Raw genomic sequence first — 8,255 nt, forward strand, 5'->3', positions numbered from 1 at the left:
ATGCCAATCCTCATTTAAGAAGCTCAGTGTAATTACAGAGCAATATTGAGATAAATGACAAAAAACTATATTCCAGAATTCATAATGTTGATCATCTTATTATTTATTCCTTTAACTCAGTTGACTTATACAGTTCTTGACAGTATCTGTTTTGTAGCGCAAAATAAACTGCTGAGTATTTCTTATTTTACTCCCTTACATGTGCTTTCGATCTAAGTTATATATATATCAAGGTATATGTATTCATATATATATATATATATTTATATACATACATTATATATATATATATAAATAAATATATATATATTTATATATATATAAACATATATATAGGAATATATATATAGGAATATATATATATGTATATATGTATATATATATATATATATATATATATATATATATATATATATATATATATATATGCACAATCATTTACAGACAGCTGTTTCGCTATGTACAAAATGACGAACATTTTTGAAATAGTATTATGATGTACATTTCGACCGTCGCTCGTATTGTTCAATTTGCACAATTTGGCTTTTAAACAGCTCGGCAAATTTCACGCTAAATTTAATTTCGTTATTTAAAAAGATCAGAAAGGATAATATGGCAGAATAATTAAGGTATTATTGCCTATTTCGAGACTCTCAAGTGTGAGCGGGAAATGGTTGTGACGTTTTATGGTACTATTCCAGCACGTGTCGTCGGGTTTGTTGGTGATACCAAAGCGTGTATGCAGAACTTGATATGGTCGTAAAAGGACGTAGGAAAAAGGAGGGAAAGAATGGAAGCACCAAAGTGAAACGAAAAGCAAATTCGCGAAATAAAAGTCAAGAGAAATAAATGAAATAAAATGGAACAGAGAAAGACAAAAAAGAAAATCAGAAAGAGAAGCATAGGAGCGCAACATTTTCGACAAACAGAAGATCTGTATACTAGCTTATTGCGCATGCGTCTTTTACACGCATTTCGCGTTTAATTGATTCATTCTTTTTCATTTTTTTAAATAATACATGACCAACTGAAACATACGTTACAATTATAAGAAAGAATTACATTTTTTAGTTTCCTTTAAATTACTAACATTTAAGTTTTAAGGAGGGTTGTGGGCGAACTGTGTCCAGACAAGCAGGAAAATAAATACTGCAAATTCCAGCCGATCTAAGAACGCTCGGTCCCAGGAAAAGGTGACCCAAGCTACATCTAGGCAAACGAAAATAAACAATTGAATCCCGGGACTTGTAGCGACCTGGATCCATGACGTCAATCGGTCATGGGTCAGACCGAAAACCAGCAAAAGTGCAATAACAAGCTGGCGATGAAATAGGTTAACAGGTCGAAGAGATATCAATAAAAAGAGAAGAGAAACAAAGCAACACGAGACAGTCAGAGATACGGACAGATGTGGGACACAAATGGACACAGTTTCCGACCACCCTACCACGAATCCACCACCGCCATCATTGTGTTGAAGTGTATATATTAAATACATCGTAAAATAAACAAAGTCTTTTTTATAAACAAAGTGTCTCGTATTCATTGTTAAATGAAATAAAGGAAAACAAAGAAGATGAAAAAACAACAAAAAAGGAAAAAAGAAAGTGCTGAAAAAAAAAGAGAGAACAATGAAAACTGAAAAAAAAATAGGGAAACTTGTATCGGCCAATAAAAAAGAATATAAAGGAAAAAGAAGGCTGAGAAAGAAAAGGAAAAAAACGAATGAAAGCGGAAAAGAGTCAGGATCGAAAAACGGAGGGACTAAAAATAAAAAAAGATGGAAAAAAGAAGAGAATGAAAGAAAAAGAGAAAGAAAGAAGATAAGAAAAGAAAAAAGAAAGAAAAATAAAAACGAACAAAGAAATCAAAACAAAAAAGACTAAAAATAAAAAATATAGAAAGAAGAGAAGGAAAGAAAGAGAGAAAAAAAGAAAGAAAGAAAGAAAAAAGTTAAGAAAAGAAAAAAGAAAGAAAGATAAAAACGAAAAAAGAAATCAAAACGAAAATAAAGACAAAAAGAGAAATAAACTTCGATGACAAAAAAAATAAATAAAAAGGAATAAAGAAAGGAAAAAAGAAAGAAAGTTACTACGAGAAAATGTAAAAACATATCTAAAGAAAGGAAAGATGGAGAAAATAAACGAAAGGAAAGGCAAAAATAGAAATAAAAGATCGTGTAATGCATGTATGACAGAAAAAAAAAACAAGATTATAACACAAAAAAAGGAAAGAAACAAGGGAAAGAAGAAAGAAAGCAACTTAAAGAAAGAAAAAGAAAGAACAACGAAATGATGTTGACCAAAAAAACAAAAAAACATCCAGAATCTGACTCAAAATCTCATCGGCATCCTTTGACAGTTTACAGTAAAAGTTGCTGAAAAAAACCCCGATGTAAGCACACACACGCAATAAATTCAAAAAGCTGAAAACAAAACTTTAGCCCAAAAAGACTAGACTTAAGAGGTGCCTTAAATAAGTTTCCAGACATTTTTCGTATGGGCATTTTTATTGATAGTACACAACTCAAACTCTAATCCCCTTTTAAGTAATCTCCTCCGGCTACAATGCACTTGTCGTACCGTTCCAACAACTTCTAGAAGGCCCCATGGAAGTCCTCATGTGTGGGCGTGTCAAATTACCCTCTTTACAGTTTATTTCATCTCCTCAGGTGTCTCATATTGACAACCTCTAAGGTTTTCCTTGAGCTTAGGGAATAACCAAAAGACACAAGAATCAAGGTTTGGGGAAAAGGGAGGTCTTGATGTCCATCTTGGGCAAATAGTCTGTGACAAAGATGGAGTTGTAAATGCCACTGACACGATTGGAAGGCTGCTGGCCTCTTCTGACTGAATCTCTTCCTGACCTCCCTTAAAACCTCAACATAGTATTCCTTGTTGACTGTCTGCCCGGTGGGAACCCAATGTATGTAAATCATGTTCATGCTCTCAAAAACAGGGATAATAAGTTTCTTGGTGGAATTGACTTTGTCTGAGCTTCTTGGGATTCGGAGAGTATGCACGCTTCCCTTAAGAACTCTGTGTCTTCATCTCTGCGCCATAGCAGTAGATCCAGCTTTCATTGTAGGTCACCAGAGCAACCTTTGGGACAAATTTCTCTGAGCATCCTTAAGACAAACTTCGCGCAAATCTTCCGCATCTTAAGTTTCTCGACAATAATTGCGCATACACACTGACATCAAACTGTGCAATTATTGTCTCTATAGAAACACGACAGTCTTTATCCATGTATTCTTCATTTGGTGAATCAATTCTGATGTTCTGATTCCCTTACTCCTCCCACACCTCTTATCATCCTTCACAGACTCTCTGCCTTCCTTGAATGTCATTTAAATAACTGATACTCGATTCATGCAAAATAGTTCAAAGGCAGTTTGGAACATTCCATACGTTTCTGTGACATTTTTCTAAGTTTAAAATAATTTTATTGCGTATCATTTTTCTAAATTATCATCATGCTCAGATTGCATTTTTGAAATCCACTAACAGTGACAATCAGACTTTAGTAGGACATATTCCAATGACTACTGTCGCTGCTCATTTAAATCTGAAATCATTAAAAATTTGTCAGACATCTCATAAGATGTTTCTAAATTTTTGAGATGAGGATTAGTTATTTGTATTATTATTCATGAGACTACTGTTCTCATCTTGCGTGTGATTTTCACAATGTTTCGGTCGATATAACCTCCGACCTTCTTCAGGTGTATCTTGTCGAACTCGGGAATGTTTCTGTCAAAATTCCGTCCAAATTCCCGAGTTCGACAGAAATATTCCCGAGTTCGACAAAATACACCTGAAGAAGATCGGAGGTTATACCGACCGAGACGTTGTGAAAATCACACTCAAGATGAGAACAGTAGTCCCATTAATATTAATACAAATCTCATAAGATGCATAGCAATAACATACTAAATTTACAAGTGTCTTTTAAATGTTTGTGTAAAAAAATCTGGAAACTTAATAAAGATACCTTGTACTATAAGACGTGTAAAGTGTTGAGAGTCGATGGTGTCAGATACGCATTAAGGACGAACTGATATCTGCTCTATGAATATTTAGTCAACATAGTCGAAATTTGATATATAGGGTATTTGGACCAGTAGCATACTTTTGGTACTTACGATTTATTTTTTAGCCGATAAAATAGTTGCAAAGGATTCAGAATTGAGAAGGAAACAAAAAACATTGATTTGAACTTGGTGTAAGTTGACTATATCCCCGGTTTTTTCTGCGCATGCGCTAATTAAGGGTTGTAGATTAAAGAACGTTATTTTTGTAGTTTTTGTATACATATGGATTTAGGTCATGCGCTAACAAATAAGGCTGAAGCGAGCCATATGTTTTGGTTTCGATTCTAGCTAGTGGCATACAAGTCATCACTACTATATATTAAGTACAATATAATATTCGATAGAGAATTGGCTCTATAATAATAAATACGAAATCTGAATGAATTAAAATATAATATTTAAGCGTATTAGATAACCAGACAAACCTAGAGGGAACGTCTTAATATAGTATAAAAGTATGAGACAAAAAAAGGAAGTCTAAAAAATATAAGAAAAAAAAAAGAACATAACTAAAATAAATAAATAAAAATAAAGAAAATAACGAAAAAAAAAACAAGAGAACGAAATAAAAAATTAAATTGAAATAAATTTATTCAAAAGAAGGAAGGAAAGAAAAACTTTTATGACGGAAGAAATCTAAAGAAAAAACAACGAAAGAAATTAAAATTTAGAACGGATGAAACGAAATTGTGAACGATTTCTTGTTTTATAATCAACGCATGTCTGTAAAAACAACAACAACAACAACAATAATAACAACAACAATAACAACCATGTTGGTTTCGTTGCAAAACTGAAATCTTGTTTTCTATGTTCGCGATAAGCAATGAGTCAGACCCGACATTTTGGAACCAGACTGATATTCAAAACGCCTTTTCAAAAAAGGAAACAAACAATAAATGTCTTATCATAGCAACACACAGAATTGAAATCACTATGCTTTGAAACACTTTCCTCGAGAGTGCTTAACTATTAAAGACGTCTCTGTTTTTCGCATCATACCGATGCCAATAAAATAGGTCTAAAAAAGAAAGCAATAAACATAGCAAATTTTTGTCTGAATTTTCAAGATGAAGATTAGTAATTCGTATTACTTGGATTAACCGGACTACTATTTTCATTTTGAGTGAAGATGAGAATAGTAGTCCAATTAATCCAGATTTTTTTCGGCTTTAGCTTGCAGCAGTCAACTTAAACTACTATTATACGCATGCCCCTAAAATATAAACATATATATTTTTATATACATATATATACATATATATATATATATATATATATATATATATATATGTATATATATATGTGTGTGTGTGTGTGTGCGTAAAAGAGATTTAGAAGGCTGTCACAATGCGAGGAATGAATTATAGTTGCTGTTAGTAAGAGGAGACGAGAACAAGTGGCGATTTACAAATTAATAAGTACATTATATATATATATATATATATATATATATATATATATATATATATTCAGTTGTATGTTAAATGTCTTACTTGTAAGTCTATGCGACGTATTCCATTATTAATTTCGGAAAATTTTTTCCCTTTTCAAATGGTGTGCGTAACAGGTCGATTCAAAGCATGCTGGGTATATATATATATATATATATATATATATATATATATATATATATATATATATATATATATATATATATATATACGAGGGTGTGTGCCCCTGACCACTGCAGTAGAGCAACGAAACTTGGCACAGTTATTAGTCTTTCTCTACATAGGAACAACCCAGAGTTATGCATTTCTCCCATAGTTTGATGCAGCTCTGGAGACCGTTTTTGTAGAATACCCCCAGGTTGGTCCTCCAACCACGACGTGACTTCAGAAATCAAAGCTGTATCATCTGGGAAACGCTTTCCTTTCAAAACCCACTTCATTGCTGGGAAGAGGTGAAAGTCAGAGGGTGCAAAGTCAGGAGAGTAGGGAGGATTGGGAATGATTTCATAACCACACGCTTGTGCTTCTGATCTGACGATATGCGAGTTGTGGACCGGAGCGTTGTCCTGCAGGAGGAGGGTACCTTTGCTGATCTTGCCCCGCCTCTTGATTTTTGATAGCTTCCCTTAATTTTCTACAAAAGTAAAGCATAATAGGCTCCTGTAATTGTGGTACCCTTTGCCAGGAAATCTGTCATCCTTACTCCGTCCTGGTTCCAGAAGACTTTGAGCATAACCTTGCCAGCGGAGGGCTGCACCCTTGCCTTCTTTGAAGGTGGTGAGTCCAATTGCTTCCACTACATTGACTGGGCTTTAATCTATGGATCATAGTGATGGATCCAGGTTTCATCTAGTGTAATCAGTCTTTTGAAAAACTTTGACTCATCTTCTTGGCACATCTCCAAATTCATCCTCGAGTACTCGACGCGTTCTCGCTTCTGGAATGGTGTGAGCAACCTTGGAATCTGTCTGGCAGACACCTTATGCATATGCAAATGGTCGTGAATGACAGTTTCCACAGACCCTGTACTAATCTTGACATCTTGGGCTATTTGGCGAATAGTAATGCGCCGATCTTCCAAAATGGCAGCCTCAACTTGACGGGCAGATGCCTCATCAATAGCAAGAGGGAGCGACCAGGCCTGGGAGCTGTTTCCACAGACTTCCAGCCATGTTTTAATTCACGATGCCAGCGTTTTACAAGGTCATATGATGGGGCATTATCACCATAAGTTTATTTCATTTCATCAAAAGTTTCCTGTGGTGTGCGTCCTTTCAAATATAAAAACCGGATCAATGCTCGACATTCAACAGGCTCTATTTCACACCTGACCTTGTTCAAACACCTGTAAAACAGAAACCACATTTAATTCAGAGCTGTAATTTGCCACATAACCCGTAGAGATATAAATCATTGCAGAGAGAAGGTATCTGCCTTTTGTTTACATTTTAGTCTCCATACATTTCTAGGGCGTATTATTTCTAATTATTAATTTATTATTTATATATTTTATTTAAATATCATTACGTGCATTTATATATATATATATATATATATATATATATATATATATATATATATGCACGTAATGATATTTAAATAAAATATTTATATATGTGTGTGTGTGTGTGTTTTTATAAATTAATATTAGTTTACAATCTATCCGACTGAAGATAGTTCACGCAATATTATCATCAGCTGACCTGTTACACCTTTTGCTTTCCGTAAATCATGACTGTAATGACCTCTGGCATAAAGGATAACGTACTTGGTTATTCAGTTCTATATGACACTCTTTTAAACTTTGAACGTCTAATCCATATTGCCGACAATACTGATAATACAATTGCGAATTGCGTCAAACTTAATGATCGACGGGACAATAGCATGCTGGCCCAGTGAATGAAATTCCGTGAAGATTCCCGAGTTCGACATAAAGACTTATGAGTTCGACAAAGTTACGCCTGAAGAAGATCGGAGATTACATTACCGAAATGTTGTCAGAATAACAATCAAAATAAAAACAGTACTCTTGTAATACACGAAACAAGCTATAGATGCAATCATAACAGTTATGATAAATTAGCCTAATATATCCACAGACAAAGAGGGTGTGTAATAGTTTTCGGGTTAGTATTACTTTACACATAGATTTGAAAAAGTTGTCAGAAAAAACAAATATATAACAAATAAGATAAGTTACTTTTCTACCTAACTGGAAATTTTTTTATTGTTTTTGTTTAATATAATATATTTCTTCAGCTCGAAAAACATATAGTGTTTACCGATGTATTGAAAAATTTTTAACGGCGCCCGATTCTCTATTGAGCACAGTAAGTTTGAGAAAATTCGTTAAAAATAAAAAATATACAAAATACTGCTAGAACTTCACCGAATATATGTCAGCCTATGTCACGCGAACACATATTGAGCGAGTTTCTAATTGTACTTCTTATATTTTTTTATTTTTAACTCATTTTCCCAAATTTACTGTGTTCAACAGAGAGTCGGGCGCCGTTTTACTTTTCAAATACATCGGTAAACACTGAATGCTTTTCGAGCTGAATAAATGTGTTACATTAAATAGAAACACTAAAAAAATTATCCAGTTAAATAGAAAAGTAACTTATCTTGCCTTTGGTAACATTTATTTGGTATATATTTGTTTTTGTTTTTTTTTTTTTTGTTTTGTTTTTTGGCAACTTTTT

This window comes from Euprymna scolopes, chromosome 27, assembly GCF_053919585.1.
Source record: "Euprymna scolopes isolate OS-2025 chromosome 27, ASM5391958v1, whole genome shotgun sequence".
Taxonomy (NCBI): Eukaryota; Metazoa; Mollusca; class Cephalopoda; order Sepiida; family Sepiolidae; genus Euprymna; species Euprymna scolopes.